The sequence below is a fragment of the Hyperoodon ampullatus genome (assembly GCF_949752795.1).
Source record: "Hyperoodon ampullatus genome assembly, chromosome: 4".
Classification (NCBI taxonomy): Eukaryota; Metazoa; Chordata; class Mammalia; order Artiodactyla; family Ziphiidae; genus Hyperoodon; species Hyperoodon ampullatus.
Window position 1 is genome coordinate 38838394 of NC_136917.1, and position 20851 is coordinate 38859244.

At 43.4% G+C, this 20851-nt stretch overlaps 2 pseudogenes across 2 annotated transcripts in view; both read right to left on the minus strand.

Moving 5' to 3' along the window:
• The window catches only part of LOC307052346 (cytochrome P450 4F3-like), a 74298-nt pseudogene that overhangs the window by 49039 nt on the left and 4408 nt on the right, over positions 1–20851 (minus strand). The gene's annotated exons all lie outside the window — the stretch shown is intronic.
• On the minus strand, positions 17111–20039 carry LOC307052190 (cytochrome P450 4F2-like; annotated as a pseudogene). Its single transcript has 4 exons — positions 19979–20039; positions 19757–19887; positions 18240–18361; positions 17111–17384 (listed from the first exon to the last, which is right to left on the minus strand). The product of its transcript is annotated as a cytochrome P450 4F2-like (transcript).

Sequence of the window (20851 nt, forward strand, 5' to 3'; positions counted from 1 at the left end):
TAACGTGTGAGAGTTCTGGTTGCTGCCCATACTCACTGGCACCTGGCAGTGTCAGTTTTTCCCCAGCCATTCTTATAGGTGTGCAATGATATATCACTGTGATTTTAATTTGCATTTCCTATTGGCTAATGATGTTGAACAATTTTTCATGTGCCTATTTGCCATCCATATATCTTCTGTGGTAAAGCACCTGTTCAAATCTTTTGCCCATTAATTTTCCTTGGATTGTTACCTTCCACTGTTGCATTTTACATACAAATCCTTTGTCAGATATGTGATATGCAGGTCTTTTTTCCTAGTGTGTGGTTGGTCTTTATCTTAAATTTCTTTCACAGAGCAAAATTTTAAAATGTTTATAAAGTGCAGTTTATCAATTTTTTCATTTTATGATTATGCTGTTGGTGTTATATATAAGAACTCTGTTTAACCTAAGGCCACAAAGATTCTCTTCTATGTTTTCTTCTAAAAGTTTTACATTTTTACATTATTTAGTTCTATGGTTCATATTAAATTAAATTTTGTATAAAGTGTGAGGTATGGGATGACTTTTTTTTTTTTTTTTTTTTGCATGTGGATGTCAAATTTTTCCAGTACTGCTTACTGAGAAGACTATCCTTTGTACACTGACTTGCCCTGCAAGTTTTTTTAAAAAAATTTCTGGACTCTCTATACTGTCCAATTGATTAATATGTCTTTGACCAGTATCACACTGTCGTTATTACTGTTGTTTTATACTATGTGTTGAAAGGGGTCTTGTAAATCCTTCAACTAAATTTTTCCTTTTCCGAAAAATTTTGGCTCTGATAAATCCTTTGCATTTTCATGTAAATTTTGTAATCAGCTTATCTATTTCTACAAAAGTCCTCCTGAGATTGTGATCTCATAGAATTTGTAGACCATTTGAGTAGACTTAGCATCTTAACAATATTGAGTCTTCTCCACGAACATTGTATATGTCTCCATTAATTTGGATCTTCTTGGATTTCTTTTATCAGTGTCTTGAAGTTTTCATCCTAGAAATCATGCACATATTTTGTTAGATTTATACCTGAGTATTTCACTTTTTCTGGTACATGATACTTGAAAAAATGGTATTTGAAAACATTTTCCAATTGTTTATTACTAGTGTACAGAAGGGTTGGCATACATTTTCTGTAAGGACCCATATTGTAAATATTTCAGGCCTTACAGCCCTCCTCCTCTTCCTCTCCTTCTTTTATAATTCTTTTAAAATATAAAACAATTCATTGCTTGTATATCTTAGAGAAACAGGGCACAGGCCAGACTTGGTCCATAGACCATAGTTTGCCAACCCCTGGAATATATAAATACAATGAATCTTTGTATATTAACCATGTATCCTGAAGTCTATTGGGTCATTCCCAATGGAATACAAATAACACTGCTATTTCCTCAATCTTTGAAAAAAAAAAAATCCTTGTGCTTGATCCCACTTTCCCACCTGTTAACCCACAGTTTCTTTCCCCCACCATGAAGCTAACCCCTTCAAAGAGTTATCTATACTTGAGGTGTCAAATGTCTTTTCTCCCACTACAAATGGGCTTTGACTTTCCACTAAGGGCTGTGATGGTGAATGAATGAGAGACAGGGAGGAGGGGAGGCATGGACCCCATGGGTCCCCTGCTTAATTTTCAAAACACACTCAGGCCTGGTCCAGTCACTGGCTGTTGTGAGGTGTCTATTCCTCTTCTGAGTGTGTTGGAGGCTCCTTCTGCTAGAAGATTCAGAGACAACAAGCTCTAAGACATTCGGTCTCCATTAATTCAATGTGTGTGTGTGACTATGTGACTGTGTGTGGGATTGTGTGTAAGTGTATGTATGACTGTGAACACAAATGTGTCATCGTGTGTGTATATGAGTATATGCATGTAATTGTGTGCATGGTTACATGCATGCATATATTGTGCTTTGCACTCGTGCGTGTGCACGTGTGTGTAAAAGTGTGTATGTAGCTGCAAGCACATGTGGGTGTATGTAACTGTGTTTTTTTTTTTTTTTAATTATTTATTTATTTATTTATGGCTGTGTTGGGTCTTCGTTTCTGTGTGAGGGCCTTCTCTAGTTGCGGCAAGTGGGGGCCACTCTTCATCGTGGTGCGCGGGCCTCTCACTATCGCGGCTTCTCTTGTTGCGGAGCACAGGCTACAGACGCGCAGGCTCAGTAATTGTGGCTCACAGGCCCAGTTGCTCTGTAGCATGTGAGATCCTCCCAGACCAGGGCTCGAACCCGCGTCCCCTGCATTGGCAGGCAGACTCTCAACCACTGCGCCACCAGGGAAGCCCCTGTAACTGTGTTTTTGTGTCTGTGTGTACACAGTGTGTATGTGATTGTGTATGCAGTTGTATGCATGTGTGGGTGAACGTGTGTGTATGTGTGTAAGGGTGTAAATGTATGTGCCTTGAAGTCACTGAACCACTGTAACGGTCTGCACCAGGCTGTGTTCCTGAAAACAACTGCTGTGGAAGGCTCCTGCCTCTGTCCCCAGACCTCAGCCGTGCAGTGCAGGCAGGACATTCTGGAGAAATAATGCCTTTGGAAGCAGCCCTGACTAAGGATTGGTGGGTGTATGTTCTCTGCTGTCCCCGAGAGGGACTGAGCCCCAGGTGCCACAGTGTGAGCTTTCTTGCTTAAGTACCCTTTACCTGCTGACTTCCCTTCCCAGTCTCACTTCCACAGTGCCCTACTGGTATTTCCTGGGATTATTTCCCAAGGAAGCAACTTGCAGTTGAATTCTTGCCTCAGGGTCACCTCCAGATAAAGTATTTGCACTTGAATCCTTGCATGAGGATCTACTTCCAGAGGATGCAAACTAAGACACACATAGGCTCGCTCCTCCAATCCCCAAGGGTCTGTTATTATTCCCTTTTTACTGAGAAGGAATGTGAGTCTCAGAGAGGGCAATTTACTGGCCCAAGGTCACACACCTGGAGAGTGGCAAAGCTTAGCCTTGACCAGGAGCCATCTGATCCCAAGCCAGTGCTTGCTCCTTTCTAAGGAGCCTCTTCCCTGCTAAGGGCAGAGGGAAAGAACAGGTATGTTCATAGCCTGCAAGACAGCTGATGTGTGTGCCAGTAGGGGCTAAGGCACATTGCTGTTGACTGTGTCCTTGTTCTGTCATAAAATAAGAGAAATAAGGCAATTACTCATGCTTGGTGCTGACTGTGAGCTAGGGAATATTGTAAACACTTTACTCATTTTAATTCATTTGATTTTCACAACCACCTTGTCATTACCCTCAATTTTCAGGTTAGAAAATTGAGGCACAGAAAAGTAAAGAGACATGCCCAAATTCACTCAGCTGGTGCTGATTTGAACCCTGGCACCTGGAGTCCTTGTTCTTAACCATGATGCCTTCTGGCTTCTACAGGTTGCATATATTGCATCCTGCCGCCTCTCAGGCATGGCACTAAGCATGCAGTAGCATGGTACTATGCACAACACTAAAAATTTTTCCCTTTAAAAATATAATCTGTGGGACTTCCCTAGTGGTCCAGTGGTAAATAATCTGCCTTACAATTCAGGGGACTCGGGTTCAATCCCTGGGCAGTTAACTAAGATCCCGCATGCCGCGGGGCAACTAAGCCCTCACATCGCAGCTACTGAGCTCATGCGCCTCAACTAGAGAGCCTGCGTGCCTCAAACTACAAAGCCCACGTGTTCTGGAACCCACGTGCCACAGCTACAGAGCCCATGGGCCCTGGAGCCTGCGCACCAGAACTAAAGAAGAGAAAACCCCCATGCCACAACTAGAGAGAAGCCCGAGCACCACAAAGAAGAGCCCATGTGCCTCAGCAAAGATCCCGCATGCAGCAACTAAGACCCAATGCCGCCAAAAATAAATTTAATTAATTAATAATAAAGAAATAAATCTAAAAATATATAAATAATTTGTAATTACATAGATTAATAATTATAATGAAAAATGCTTTGCAGTCTCCATCTAAGAAAAGGAAACAGTTGAGTAAATGTAGACATTTAACAGAACCATTCTTCCTCCTACTCTGCCCTCCCATTCCAGGTGTTGGGTATAATTTTTCAATTTTTTTTCTGTGCCTACACAAACATCGACACTCAAATAACTGGATTGCTGAGGTGTCCCATCCCTTTGCGGAATGTAATAGTCGGGTCCTGGCAGAGGCCTCAGATGGGCTACATGAGAGTGGCTTTAAGTAGGAGCCATTTACAAAGTATTGGCTGTGTAAATAAGGAATGTTGCTTGCCATCTGGTTCTACAAGAATTAAATCATTAGCCACTACAGTTGCTAATTCAGGACAGAGACCAGGATGAGGCACTCTGCACATTGGGAAAACAGGCCTTTAGATAGTTTAGATATTTAGGAAAAATTTTATGAGCCTAAATTCTTGCATCCTCCCATACTTAGAAAAGTACTAAAATTATTAACTAAAAAATCTGTTCCTCATGACGACTACCATGATGTATATTGGATTGCACATACCCCTTAGCCAAAATCACATATATGCTGACCTCCTTCCTCACCTCTTTGGAGCAGTTCCTCAGAACTATCTGAGAGGCTGTCTCCTGGGCGACAGTCCTCAGTAACGTCCCTGAATAAAACTGAATCTCACTGCTCTGACGTTGTGCATTTTTTATTTCAGTTGACGATGGGCAAAAGGGAAACCATCAAGGCTAGTATAGCCCCCTGGGGCCTAGCATCAGCTGAGAGCTGACACCACCCCCAGGCCCGGTAGTAGCTGTTCCTGGAACCCAGAGGGATTAGCTGAAGCTGAAAGCAGCAGTGGCCTTTGGCAGAGGATGGATGTCTGTCCTCTAATCCCCTCCGATTGCCTGCAGGTGCCTTCCGTTGACCAAACATCATCTCCTTCTCTGACTTGGGCTGCAGGTAGATGGCCAGACTGCTACTGTAACAGGGAAGAACAAACCTCACTCCACAGTGGATCTATTCTAACCTTTGTGCTCTGTTGCCTGTGCTTAGTCATGCTGGCTCTGCACCTTTGTAAAAGAATGTTGCCTGTAGCTGTTTTGCCAAAAGTCTGCTTTCACTTTTAAGGTTCATTGGATTCGCTGGTAAAATAACCACTCGTCTCACACAAGTGAACAGCTTCAATCAAATCTTTAATAGGAGGAGCTTCAAGATGGCGGAAGAGTAACACGTGGAGATCACCTTCCTCCCCACAAATACATCAGAAATACATCTACATGTGGAACAACTCCTACAGAACACCTCCTGAAGGCTGGCAGAAGACCTCAGACCTCCCAAAAGGCAAGAAACTCCCCCACGTACCTGGGTAGGGTAAAAGAAAAAAGAAAAAACAGAGACAAAGTATAGGGAGAGGACCTGCACCTCTGGGAGGGAGCCGTGAAGGAGGAAAGGTTTTCACACACTAGGAAGGCCCTTCACGGGTGGAGACTGCGGGTGGCGGAGTGGGGGAGCTTCAGAGCCAGGGAGGAGAGCACAGCAACAGGGGTGCGGAGGGCAAAGCGGAGAGATTCCCGCACAGAGAATCGGTGCCGACCAGCACTCACCAGCCCGAGAGGTTTGTCTGCTCACCCGCCGGGGCGGGCGGGGGCTGGGAGCTGAGGCTCGGGCTTCAGAGGTCAGATCCCAGGGAGAGGACTCGGGTTGGCTGTGTGAACACACCCTGAAGGGGGTTAGTGCTCCACAGCTAGCCTGGAGGGAATCCGAGAAAAAGTCTGGACCTGCCTAGGAGGCAAGAGACCATTGTTTCAGAGTGCATGAGGAGAGGGAATTCCTGCCCTGACTGCCCACAGAAGGCAGAGCACCGCCTAAACGAGTTCCACAGAACGGCGCGAGCTGCGGCTCTCAGCTCAGACACCAAAGATGGATATGAAACACTAACACTGCTGCAGCAGCCACCAAGAATCCTGTGTGCAAGCACAGGTCGCATTCACACGTGCTCCGTCCCCCGCCCCCCACCCCGGGAGCCTCTGCAGCCTGCCACTGCCAGAGTCCCGTGATTCAGGGACAAGTTCCCCGGGAGAACACACGGCACACCTCAGGCTATTGCAACGTCATGCCAGCCTCTGCCACAGCAGGCTCATCCCGCATTCCAATTAAAACTACTCTACCACTCCCTCCCCTGCCCCACCCCACGCTGGCATGAGTAAGCCAGAGCCCCTTAATCAGCCGCTACTTTAACCCCACCCTGTCTGGGCAGGAACAGAAGCCTGAGGGCAACATACATGCAGAGGTGGGGCCAAAACCATAGCTGAATCCTAGGAGCTGTACAAAGAAGAGAAAGGGAAATTTCTCCATGCACCCTCAGGAGCAGCAGATTAAATCCCCACAATCCACTTGAGGTACCCTGCATCTGTGGAATACCTAAATAGACAACGAATCAACCCAAAATTGAGGCGGTGGACTCTAGAAGCAACTGTAGCCTCAGGGTTTGCTGTCTGTGACTGACTTTTTCTGATTTTTATGTATATCTTAGTATAGTTTTTAGTGCTTGTTATCATTGGTGGATTTGTTTATTGGTTCAGTTGCTCTCTTCTTTGTTTTTATTAATTTTTTATTTTAATATATTTTTTATTTTAAAATTATTTTATTTTATATTATTTTAAAAATTATTTTTCTTTCTTTCTTTTTTTCCTGCCTTTTCTACTGAGCTGTGTGGTTGACTGGGTCTTGGTGCTCCAGCCTGGTGTCAGGCCTGAGTCTCTGAGGTGGGAGAGCCGAGTTCGGGACTTTGGACCACCAGAGACCTCCCAGCCCTACGTAATATCAATCGGCAAGAGCTCCACCAGAGATCTCCGTCTCAGTGTTAAGACCCAGCTCCACCCAACGGCCAGCAAGCTCCAGTGCTAGACGCCACATGCCAAACAGTTAGCAAGGCAGAACACAACACCACCCATTAGCAGAGAGGTTGCCTAAAATCATAAGTTCACAGACACCCCAAAACACACTACCGGACACAGCCCTACCCACCAGAAAGACAAGATCCAGCCCTTCCCACCAGAAAGACAAGATCCAGCCCCACCCACCAGAACACAGGCACTAGTCCCCTCCACCAGGAAGCCTACACAAGCCACTGAACCAACCTCACCCACTGGGGGAACACACCAAAAACAATGGGAACTACGAACCTGCAGCCTGCAAAAAGGAGACCCCAAACACAGTAAGTTAAGCAAAATGAGAAGACAGAGAAATATGCAGCAGATGAAGGAGCAAGGTAAAAACCCATCACACCAAACAAATGAAGAGGAAATAGGAAGTCTACCTGAAAAATAATTCAAAGTAATGATACTAAAGATGATCCAAAATCTTGGAAATAGAATGGAGAAAATATACGAAACGTTTAACAAGGACCTAGAAGAACTAAAGAGCAAACAAACAATGATGAACAACACAATAAATGAAATTAAAAATTCTCTAGAAGGAATCAATAGCCGAATAACTGAGGCAGAAGAATGGATAAATGACCTGGAAGATACAATAGTGGAAATAACTACTACAGAGGAGAATAAAGAAAAAAGGATTAAAGGAATTGAGGACAGTCTCAGAGACCTATGAGACAACATTATATGCACCAACATTTGAATTATAGGGGTCCCAGAAGATGAAGAGAAAAAGAAAGGGTCTAAGAATATATTTGAACAGATTATGGTTGAAAACTTCCCTAATATGAGAAAGGAAATAGTCAAGTCCAGGAAGCACAGAGAGTCCCATACAGGATAAATCTAAGGAGAAACATGCCAAGACACATATTAATCAAACTATCAGAAATTAAATACGAAGAAATAACTTAAAAGCAGCAAGGGAAAAGCAACAAATAACATACAAGGGAATCCCCATAAAGTTAACAGCTGATCTTTCAGCAGAAACTCTGCAAGTCAGAAGGAAGTGTCAGGACATATTTACAGTGATGAAAGGGAAAAACCTACAATCAAGGTTACTCCACCAAGCAAGGATCTCATTCAGATTCAATGGAGAAATTAAAACCTTTACAGAAAAACAAAAGTTAAGAGAATACAGCACCACAAAACCAGCTTTACAGCAAAGGATAAAGAAACTTCTCTAGGCAGGAAACACAAGAGCAGGAAAAGACCTACAAAAACAATCCAAAGCAATCAAGAGGGCTTCCCTGGTGGTGCACTGGTTGAGAGTCTGCCTGCTGTTGCAGGGGACACGGGTTCATGTCCTGATCTGGGAAGATCCCACATGCCATGGAGTGGCTAGGCCCGTGAGCCATGGCCGCTGAGCCTGCGCATCTGGAGCCTGTGCTCCACAATGGGAGAGGCCACAACAGTGAGAGGCCTGCGTACCACAAAAAAAAAAAAAAAAATCAAGAAAATGGTAATAGGAACATACATATCAATAATTACCTTAAATGTAAATGGATTTAATGCTCCAACAAAAAGACATAGACTGGCTGAATGGATACAAAAACAAGACCCGTATATATGCTGTCTACAAGAGACCCACTTCAGACCTAGGGACACATACAGACTGAAAGTGAGGGGATGGAAAAAGATATTCCATGTAAATGGAAATCAAAATAAAGCTGGAGTAGCAATACTCATATCAGAAAAAATAGACTTTAAAATAAAGAATATTACAAGGCACAAAGAAGGACACTACATAATGATCAAGGGATTAATCTAAGAAGAAAATATAAGAATTGTAAATATTTATGCACCCAACGTAGGAGCACCTCAATACATAAAGCAAATGCTAACAGCCATAAAAAGGGAAATTGACAGTAACACATTAATAGTAGGAGACTTTAACACCCCAATTTTACCAATGGACAGATCATCCAAAATGAAAATAAATAAGGAAACACAAGCTTTAAAAGACACTTTAAACCAGATACACTTAATTGATATGTATAGGACATTCCATCCAAAAACAACAGAATACACTTTCTTCTCAAGTGCTCATGGAACATTCTCCAGGATAGATCATATCTTGGGTCACAAATCAAGCCATGGTAAATTTAAGAAAATTGAAATCATATCAAGTATCTTTTCCGACCAGAATGCTATAACACTAGATATCAGTTACAGGAAAAAATCTGTAAAAAATACAAACCCATGGAGGCTAAACAATATGCTACTAAATAACCAAGAGATCACTGAAAAAATCAAAGAGGAAATCAAAAAATACCTAGAAATAAATGACAATGAAAACACGATGCCCCACAACCTATGGGATGCAGCAAAAGCAGTTCTAAGAGGGAAGTTTATAGCAATGAAATCCTACCTCAAGAAAGAGAAACATCTCAAATAGACAACCTAACCTTAGACCTAAAGCAGTTAGAGAAAGAAGAACAGAAAAACAAACAAAGAAACAAAAAATACCAAAGTTAGCAGAAGGAAAGAAATCATAAAGATCAGCTCAGAAATAAATGGAAAAGAAGTGAAGGATTGATAGCAAAGATCAATAACACTAAAAGCTGGTTCTTGAGAAGATAAACAAAGTTGATAAACCACTAGCCAGACTCATCAAGAAAAAAAGGGAGAAGACTCAAATCAATAGAATTAGAAATGAAAAAGGAGAAGTAACAACTGACACTGCAGAAATACAAAAGATCATGAGAGATTACTACAAGCAACTATACGCCAATCAAATGGACCACCTGGAAGAAATGGCCAAATTCTTAGAAAAGCACAACCTTCCAGGACTGAACCAGGAAGAAAGAGAAAATATATACAGACCAATCACAAGCACTGAAATTGAAACTGTGATTTAAAAACTTCCAACAAACAAAAGCCCAGGACCAGATGGCTTCACAGGCGAATTCTATCAAACATTTAGAGACGAGGTAACACCTATCCTTCTCAAAATCTTCCAAAATATAGCAGAGGGAGGAACACTCCCAAACTCATTCTACGAAGTCACCATCACCCTGATACCAAAACCAGACAAAGATGTCACAAAAAAAGAAAACTACAGGCCAATATCACTGATGAACATAGAGGCAAAAATCTTCCACAAAATACTAGCAAACAGAATCCAACAGGACATTAAGAGGATCATACACCATGATCGAGTGGGGTTTATCCCAGGAATGCAAGGATTCTTCACTATATGCAAATCAATCACTGTGATAAACCATATTAACAAGTTGAAGGGAAAAAACCATATGATCATCTCAATAGATGCAGAAAAAGCTTTCAACAAAATTCAACACCCATTTATGATTAAAAAAAACTCTCCAGAAAGTAGGCACAGAGGGAACGTACCTCAACATAATAAAGGCCATATATGACAAACCCACAGCCAACATCGTTCTCAATGGTGAAAACCTGAAATCATTTCCACTAAGATCAGGAACAAGACAAGGTTGTCCACTCTCACCACTGTTGTTCAACATAGTTTTGGACGTTTTAGCCATAGCAATCAGTGAGGAAGAAGAAACAAAAGGAATCCAAATTGGAAAAGAAGAGATAAAACTGTCACTGTTGGCAGATGACATGGTACTATACATAGAGAATCCTAAAGATGCTACCAGAAAACTACTAGAGCTAATCAATGAATTTGGTAAAGTTGCAGGATACAAAATTAATGCACAGAAATCTCTTGGATTCCTATACACTGATGTTTAAAAATCTGAAAGAGAAATTAAGGAAACACTCCCATTTACCACTGCAACAAAAAGAATAAAATACCTAGGAATAAACCTACCTAAGGGGACAAAATACCTGTAAGGAGAAAATTATAAGACACTGATGAAAGAAATTAAAGATGTTACAAACAGATGGAGAGATATACCATGTTCTTGGATTGGAAGAATCAACATTGTGAAAATGACTATACTACCCAGAGCAATCTAAAGATTCAATGCAATCCCTATCAAACTACCAATGGAATTTTCACAGAAGTAGAACAATAAATTTCACAATTCGTATGGAAACACAAAAGACCCCGAATAGCGAAAGCAATCTTGAGAAAGAAAAACGGAGTTGGAGGAATCAGTCTCCCTTACTTCAGACTATACTACAAAGTTACAGTAATCAAGACAGTATGGTACTGGCACTAAAACAGAAATATAGATCAATGGAACAGGATAGAAAGCCCAGAGATAAACCCACGCACATATGGTCACCTTATTTTTGATAAAGGAGGCAAGAAGATACAATGGAGAAAAGACAGTCTCTTCAATAACTGGTGCTGAGAAGACTGGACTGCTACATGTAAAAGAATGAAATTAGAACACTCCCTAACACCATACACAAAAATAAACTCAAAATGGATTAAAGACCTAAATGTAAGGCCAAACACTATAAAACTCTTAGACGAAAACTTAGGCGGAACACTCCGTGACATAAATCACAGCAAAATTCTTTTTGACCCACCTCCTAAAGAAATGGAAATAAAAACTAAAATAAACAAATGGTACCTAATGAAACTTAAAAGCTTTTGCACAACAAAGGAAACCATAAACAAGATGAAAAGACAGCCCTCAGAACGGGAGAAGATCCTTGCAAAGGAAACAACTGACAAAGGATTAATCTCCAAAATATGCAAACAGATCATGCAGCTCAATATCAAAAAAACAAACAACCAATTCCAAACATGGGCAGAAGACCTAAATAGACATTTCTCCAAAAAAGATATACAGATTGCCAACAAACACATGAAAGAATGCTCAACATCACTAATCATTAGAGAAATGCAAATCAAAACTACAATGAGATATCATCTCACACCGGTCAGAATGGCCATCATCAAAAAATCTGCAAACAATAAATGCTGGAGAGGGTGTGGAGAAAAGGGAACCCTCTTGCACTGTTGGTAGGAATGTAAATTGATGCAGCCACTATGGAGAACAGTATGGAGTTTCCTTAAAACACTAAAAATAGAACTACCATACAACCCAGCAATCCCACTACTAGGCATGTACCCTGAGAAAACCATAATTCAAAAATAGTCATGTACCACAATGTTCATTGAAGCTCTATTTACAATAGCCAGGACATAGAAGCAACCTAAGTGTCCATCGACAGACGAATGGATAAAGAAGAGATGGCACATATATACAATGGAATATTACTCAGCCATAAAAAGAAATGAAATTGAGTTATTTGTTGTGAGGTGGATGGACCTAGAGTCTCTCATACAGAGTGAAGTAAGTCAGAAAGAGAAAAACAAATAGTATGCTAACACATATATATGGAATCTTAAAAAAAAAAAAAAAGGATTCTGAAGAACCTAGGGGGGGCAGGACAGGAATAAAGACACAGACGTAGAAAATGGACTTGAGGATATGGGGAGGGGGAAGGGTAAACTGGGACGAAGTGAGAGAGTGGCATGGACATATATACACTACCAAATGTAAAATAGATAACTAGTGGGAAGCAGCCACATAGCACAGGGAGATCAGCTCGGTGCTTTGTGACCACCTAGAGGGGTGGGATAGGGAGGGTGGGAGGGAGACGCAAGAGGGAGGAGATATGGGGATATATGTATACATATAGCTTATTCAGTTTGTTATACAACAGAAACTAACACAATATTGTAAAGCAATTATACTCCAATAAAGATGTTTAAAAAAGAATTCTTTGGGGATAATTAGTTAGCCATCTGGGGGAAAATATAAATTCCTTCCTTAGTACTTATACCAATATAGATTTTATATGGAAGAAAGGATTAAATATAAAAATAATAACAACATTAAATAAATAAAAAAAATTGTATAATATATTTTTAAATAAATAAATCCCGAAGAGGAAAACAAACAAGAGTTTTACTTTTTTTTTTTTTTTCTTTTTGGCTGTTCCTCGTGGCTTGCAGGGTCTCAGTTCCGGTACCTTGGATTGAACCTGGGCCCTCACCCGGGCCCTCAGCAGTGAAAGCACAGAATCCTAACCACTGGACCACCAAAGTTTGGAGTTCTAACCACTGGACCGCCAGGCAATTCCCAAGAGTTTTATGTTGTAATCTTAGAGTATGAAAGGCTTTTTCCTAGCATGATTTAAAACACACACACACACACACACACACAGAAGCTGTAAAAAAATTAATAAATCTAACTACAAATAAATGAATGAAAAGCAAATAAGTCAAAAGATGATCTGGGGAAAAATTCTTGCATAACTGAAAAAGACTAATTTTCTTTATATTTAAAAAGTTCTTGGATAAACAACAAAGTCCTACTGTATAGCACAGGGAACTATATCTAATCTCTTGGGATAAAGCATAATGGAAAATATTTTAAAAAGAATGTATATATGTGTAAAACTGAGTCACTTTGCTGTACAGCAGAGATTGGCACAACGTTGTAAATCAACTATACTTCAGTTTTTTTAAAAAGTTCTTATAGGGACTTCCCTGGTGGTCCAGTGGTTAAGACTCTGTCCTTCCAATGCAGGGGGCACGGATTCAATCTCTGGTCAGGGAACTAAGATCCCACATGCGGCGGCCCTGAAAACAAATAAATAAATAAATAAATAGGAAAAAAAAAGTTCTTATGAGTCAGTAAGGAAAAAACTCAAAGTGAAGAGGGCAAACGATGCAAACTGACCCTCCACAGAAAAAGAAATATGCAGGGTTGGTCAAATGTGATAACAGCACTCAACTTTACCCATATTTAAAGTGATGTTCACCAAAATAACAAAGTATTATATTTCACCTAACAGAAAGCAAATTTTTAAGTTTTATGATGCACACTATCAGTGAGGATGCAAGGAAATTGGCACTCTCAAAATCTGTAGGAGTGAATTTGCCGAGAGCTATTAAATTGCAAAACTCAAATGGTCTTTGATTCAGCAACACCACTTCTAGGAATTTGTCCTAGAGACATGTCCACACATATAAGCAAAATGGATGTTCTCTACGTCATGTTTATTATAGCAAAAGGCTAGAAAACTATACACATGTACATTGATGAGGGAATGTTTAAATAAATCATGGTACATTCATATGGTGGAATACTATACAACAATGGAAAAGGTGAATATAGGGATCAACTAGTCCTAGCACACCATGCAGGGTAAATCAGTCCAGAGACACCAAAAGGCAATTTGGCAATATCTGTTCTAATTGAAAATGTTTACATAAATGTCCCCAGCAGAAGCAGCCTGGCTTAAGCAATGCTATGCAGCACTCAGAGAGAAGGAGTCTAAGGCACATTATTGGGTGAAAAGAACAAGTGACCAAATGTGTGTGTATGTGTATTTATATTAAACTGTAATAACTTAATCTTATGCAGGATGTTTCATTTTGTGCAAAAAAAAAAAAAACCTATTCTCATTATTGACTTTGCAATTCAAATTTAATTTTCCAAAACTTAAAAAAAAAAAAGAAAGTATCTTGGGCTTCCCTGGTGGCGCAGTGGTTGCGAGTCCGCCTGCCGATGCAGGGGAGACGAGTTCGTGCCCCGGTCTGGGAGGATCCCGCGTGCCGCGGAGCGGCTGGGCCCGTGAGCCATGGCTGCTGGGCCTGCGCGTCCGGAGCCTGTGCTCCGCAACGGGAGAGGCCACAGCAGTGAGAGGCCCGCGTACCGCAAAAAAAAAAAAAAAAAAAAAAAAAAAAGAAAGTATCTTGAAGTTATATTGTCAATGTGCATGCCTGAATGCTCTGTATATACTCTCGGTTGTAGAGAGACAAGACAGAATGAATGAGTAAGGTGAGAGAGACTGTGAACAGATAAATGTAGTGATAGACTGAACAACGTCTGGAAGGACACAGGAAACCATTGAAGGAAGGGATGGGATTGGGACGCTGGCATATGACAGAGGCTTATGTGAGGTGATGGATGTGTTAACTACCCTTATTGTAATCATTTTTCAATATATACATATATCAAATCATCATGTTGTACACCTTAAACTTACATAATGCTATACGTCAATTATATCTCAGTAAAGCTGGTGGGGGGAGTTGATGGGAGGTTTATATCCATTGTAAAGCCCTCCGTGCTATTTGGATTTTAACCAAGTGCGTAATTTTTTTTGAAATTGGAGAAACACAAAAACATTTTTCCACCTCACAGAACTGCTGTGCTGAGCAAAGCCTTGCAGTTGAGGACACAACTTCCAAAACGTTTGTCCAGCCCAGTACTTCCTCTTCATCCTTCAGTCCTCGGCCCAGAATCTACCCCTGGACCCCCAGACTGCAGCTCATCCCCTCCAGTTTGCCCCTGTAGCTTCAAAGAGTTATTTCTAATACTCATATCTGACCTGACCATCCCCTGCTCAAACATCTCCCATGGCTCCCCATTGCCCTCCTACTTTAGTCGTGCATCTCCCTTCAAGAAAGAACTTGCTGTACAGCTGCAAGGAGAGCTATTAGCTGATAGCCTCCAGCTATAGGGTCTCTGGCCTCTGCTGTAGCATTCAAGCCAAGTCCACACTTTCCTGGGCAGCCCACAGCCAATGACTGAGCACGGTGGGCCACTGCTGCCTGACTGTTTCTGCCCAATGTGACACTCCCCTAATGGCAGCATCCCTGCCCATTTTTATCTTTTATCCAATATTGGCTCGCCAAAGTACTTGAACTGACACCTTTGAAAACTCTTAACATGGTATCCAAAGCACTCCAAGAAGGGCTTCCATTACTAGCTCCAGCCTTATTGGGGGCCCCTCTGTTCCTCACACTGTATATTTCACAAGGATCCAGCCACCTTTACTTCCTCCCAAACATTCCAGGCTCACTTCTGCATGCTTCCATCCTGGCCTTTGCACAAGCTATCCCCTTGGCTTGGGCACTGTCCACTACACACACCCAGAGTGGTGAATTCATATTCACTTTTTTACTAGCAAGCCTCATCTCCTTTCCTCTGTGCCCCAGCCTTGCCCATGTAGGACTCCAATGGGACTAGACACTGAGTTGGGAAAGGGCAGGCGGTGTAGACATGTTTACTGAACAAAAAGATGGATGACTTTTTTACCCCCAAAGATCTCTTGTGAATCTGTGGAATAGACTATTAAGTGGGAATTAGAGGAAAGAGCAAAAATTAAGGGAAATGAGGGTCTTTGGGGGAAGACCAAAGGCAGAAAAGCAAGAGAGGGGAAAAGAATTTCATATACTGAACATGTATTGGGTGGCATCTGTTCTACACATATTGTCACAATACTCCAAGTAGCATTGTAGGGGAGAGATTCCCCACCCCACCCCCAATTTATAGAGGAGAAAAATGGTATTCAGATAAGGGAATTTGTTTTATTAAAGTCACATAACAAGTTAGTGGGGCATTAATGTGAACACTCAGATCTTTCTGTCCCAGAAGACTACAGACTTTCACCTGCTATTCAGACTGGGTATCAGACCCTGCCTCTGGGGTCTGCTCCTATTCCCACTAAGCAATAATGACAGAATCAACAAAAAGATCTTTCCACTATCCCAGCTGGGGAGCAGAGACAATGCGAAGTGTTCAGGAACAGACCATGAGGACCTGCACTCACCATTCAATCTCTTTAGGCTCACAGTCCCTCAGGAGCTCTAGCACCTCCTGCTGGCAGCGCTCCTGGTATTCTGGGTACTTTGCAAGGCTGTACAGGACCCAGGAGAAGCCACTGGCTGTGGTGTCATGGCCTGAGGGGCAGCCAGACAGGCTTGGGTTTCCAGGCTACTTCAGCACCAGAGGGTGGACAGCACCATGTTAAGCCCCCCTCCGCCCCCCCCCACAAAGATGATGGGAAGGATGGGCAAGATGGGGTGATCCAGGGCCCACCTGCCAAGTCCCTGGGATGAAGAGGCCTCTGCCTATTCTGTAGTCCCACACTGGGACCCTCACCTTCAAACATGAAGGTGTCAGCCTCAGGTCGGATGTCCTCATCTGACAGTTCTTTCCCTTCTTCATCCTGGAGAGAAAGCAAGATCCTCCAAATCATACCAGTTCTGGGGATACCTGAGCCTAATCTGAGATAGTCCCTGAAGCTCCATCATCCAAGCAGGATTCTTCCCTCTTCATCTCCAGAGCCCACCCCACAGGACTCCTCCCTAGTCTCCTGCCTCCTGTTTACTCCTTCCAGACAGCCTTCTACACAGTCACATCTAAAACTTCTCTCTGACCTGTCCCTCCCTGCCTCAAGCACCCTTTATGACTCCCTAGAACTCACTGGATCAAGTCCAAGTTCTTAGACCTGACATTTGAAAACAAGGTCCAGTCTATCTCTTGAATTTAGATACCAGAGGAGCATTTAGATGGCCAGCAGGAGCACATCAATGAAGTCCAAAGTCTCGGCCTTAGCCTTGGCCTTGAGGAAGTCTTGGGAACCCTGACTAATGAGGGTGCAATGCTGCTCCCTGATGACAGCCTCTGTGAAGTCGTTCACCAGGTCGCAGGCCCTATGGAAGTGCTGTCCATCGCGGGTGAGGTAGTACAGGAGGTCCATGTGCAGGAAGATCTACTCGGTCCGTTTCATCACAAGGGCACTGAGCTCCAAGACAGCAACGATATATTTGCTGGGCTTCCTACAGGGTCAGGCCAGAGAGAGCCTTATGAAGCAGTATTGTATATCTGTGGGCCACCTGTTCTTAGAGACTGTTTCCTGATAAGAAGTCTTGGGAACCCTGATAGGAGGAAGCTCCTGGTTTCTAGGCTTCACATATTTTAAGCTGTTGCCTCCCTTCATGATCTCATACCGCAGGAGCACTTCCAGTCAGTAACCCAGGACCACATCCCATCCAGAAAAGAGTGCCCTTCAATCATGTTTCTCTCTCTGCCTCCCATCTCTGTGAACTGCCTCATGTCCTAGATCTCAGAGCAGAGCTTGGGAATCATGCTCATCTCTCCGCTCTCCCACACAACATCTAGACCTGCCATTCTTTCTCAGTTTCCCCCAAATCTACCACATTTTCTCCACCAAGGTCAAGATTCCTCGCCTCTGTGGTCTTCTCACATCCTGTGTCTACACAACAATCAGTCTTCCCTCAAGTCAGATGTTCAAGCTCAGCTTTGACCACAACTCTCATCGGGTCAAAGACCTTCTGTGGCTTCCTGGAAACATCAGGATAAAGTCCATATCCTCTTCTTCTGACTTCAGAATGTCCTTAAGATATAACTCTGCCCACTCCTCCAACCTCATACCCAAGGCGTCTCCACACCTTTACACATGTTCTGCTCATCCTAGCCTCCTGGCCTTTATCAAACAGTTCTACCTACCTGAAAGGATAGCTCCTTTTCTTTCCCTTTCCCTGTCCTTCAATGTCCAGCTCTGACCCACCTCCTCCAGGAAGGCCCTTCTGATTGCCCTGGTCAGTCCTCCCTCTCCCATCTACTCCCTTGGGTCTATGGCTCATGTTCCCAGGCCCTGGGCTGAGACTTACTCCTGGCAATTGCTGTCAAAACTGAAGACACATTTCTGCAGACTGTCCAGGGTCCTGAGGCTGATGTGTTCAAACATGTCCAGATGAGTGCTGCCCTCTGAAGCCAGGCACTGCCACTTGGCCTGGACAGAGAAGAGGGCAGAGCTGGGGCTGAGACTTCCCCCTCCTGAGCCCCTCCCCAGTCTCAACCACCTGGATGGACTCCCCCAGACCTGGCCTCTTGGTCCTCTGCCCCAAGCACCTATCTCCAGGGAAGACAAGGCTTGAGTGGGAGTGGAAGCTGTTACTATCAAGACATGAAGACCCCACAGCTGGTAGTCAGGAGACCTGGTTTCAAGGTCCAACTCTGCCTCTTATGTTCTGTGTGCTCATTGCTTTCCATTTGGCTTTTCCACTGTCAAATTTTAGTAGCAGTGAAGATGACCTGCTTTGGTGTTGGACAAACCAAGTTAGAATTCCTGCTCCACCACGCACAACTCACTTACTAATGAGCAATCTTAGGCAAGTTCCCTAACCTCTCTGACCTTCCATTTCATCATCCTTAATATGGCAATGACAATCATCTCTACCTCATAGGATTGTGAAAATAAATTAGACAACACATGCCATGGACTTGGCCCACTATTTCTGATATACAGTAAGTGTTAAATAATTGTTAACTACCATCATCATCTTCATCATTATCATAGTGGTAGACAATTGCAAAAATGTCCCCATTTCTTTATCCGTCCCTTTACCCTCACTCTTTGCTGTGAGATTTTTCAGCTCTTCCATTAGGAGGTGGAACCTGTTTCTCCTGAATCTGAGCTGAGCTGGGACTTGCTTTGGTCAACAGGAGGTGGAAACTATCGTGTGCTAGTTCTGACACCAGGCTTCAAGAGGTACTGCATGTTTCTGCTCATTCTCTTGGAGCCCAGCCTCCACCATGCAGTCAAGCCCAGGCTAGCCTACTGGAAGATGAGAGACAAATACAGGAGTCCATCGTCCCACCAAGGCAATCCTAAACCAGCTGACAGCTAGCAGAGCCCCAAACATGTGCGAAAGCTGAACCTGGATCAGCAGAGCTGTCTACGGAACCTACCCATGACCACGAACACATGAATAATTCCAGTTAGGATGAGAAGAATGACTCAACTGACCCATCATCTCATGAACAATAATAAACACTAGTTTTTTCGAGTCCATGAGTTTTAAGGTGGTACCTAATGCAGAAATAACTACTATGCAATCTTCATCATTTCTGTCCTGAATTTACAGAGCTTCCATGAAGCAGACTAGGAACTAAAGCCTTCTGAGCACCTACTATGTGCCAGGAACATGATTGCACTACATCTTCTTGATCACTCTTTAAGAAGGGATTATTTTCCTGATTTTACAGATGAGGAAACTGAGGCTGGGGGGGAAAGTCAGTGACCCCCAAAGCCATCCAGCTGAGCCAGGATTCCAGACCATATGTGTGTAAGCCCACTCCCCCTTTCCTAAGGCTCCAGCTGGGACCCAGAGTTCAAGAAACTCACATGCATGATGTCTGCACTCTTGGTGAAAATTTTCATATACGGCTTCAAAATCTCGAAGTGGAAGGCAGGTGTCAGCAGGCGTCGATGGTGGCTCCACTTTTCACCAGCGCTCAGCAGCAGGAGCCCATCCCCTAGCAGAGGCAGCCATGAGGAGTGGGTAAGGGCAGCACCTTCCCCTGGGCCCCAAGGTTGTCCTCACCCCCTTCACTCACAGTTACTCACCCAGACAGGGATTCAGGAAGATGTAGAAAAACATATCCTTGGGTCTGATGGTGGCTGACATGAGAGATAGAACATGGAGGGGAGAGGGAAGGACTTTCGGTGGGGGCTGGAGGCTCCCAGGGAGGGGTCTACATTTCTCCTCCAAACCCAGTATAGCTTGGAATGGAACAATGAGCAGAGGAACAGGGAGGAAGGGGGAGGTGGGGGGGAGCAGACAAGGCTGTAGCACAGAGTAGAGCAAAGGCAGACCCCAAAGACACAACCCTATATGCTTAGACACACCCCAACATGACACAACATGTCCCAGCATGCCTTGACATGGCTCCTACATGTCTAACATGTGCTAAACACCCAAGCACAGCCCAGCACTCTACGAAATGCCTTTACAGGGACCAAGGCCACCACACTTGCCTCAGCACTCTCTGACATCTCCTGGAACATCCAACATGGTAGATCAACAGTGTTGAGTTTCCACCATTCAAAACTGAAAAAGTCTTTGGCAACCAGAGAGAGCCAGGGACCTGCCTAGAGTTACCCAGCAGGTCTCTGTCGATACTGCCCATTCCCCTGCTCAACCTGGTCTGTCCAGGAGTGGGAAGGGCTGGGAGCAGGGGAAGGGGAGAAGCTGGGGTGGGGGCTCCTGGGAGAGATACCTGTGGCCTGGAGCGGGGGGCAGTGAAGGTAGGGTGGACAAGCCCGCAGGATGGGATAGAAAGGCCCCATCCACCAAGGGTGGGACATCGCGGAAGTAGTGGCCCAGATCTTCCACCAGCTGCATGCCCTCCTCATTGCTCTTCACTGGAATGGATGGGAATAAGGCCAGGCCTGGCAAGGGGCCTCAGAAGCTGCAACTTCTCACTACATCCCCCTACC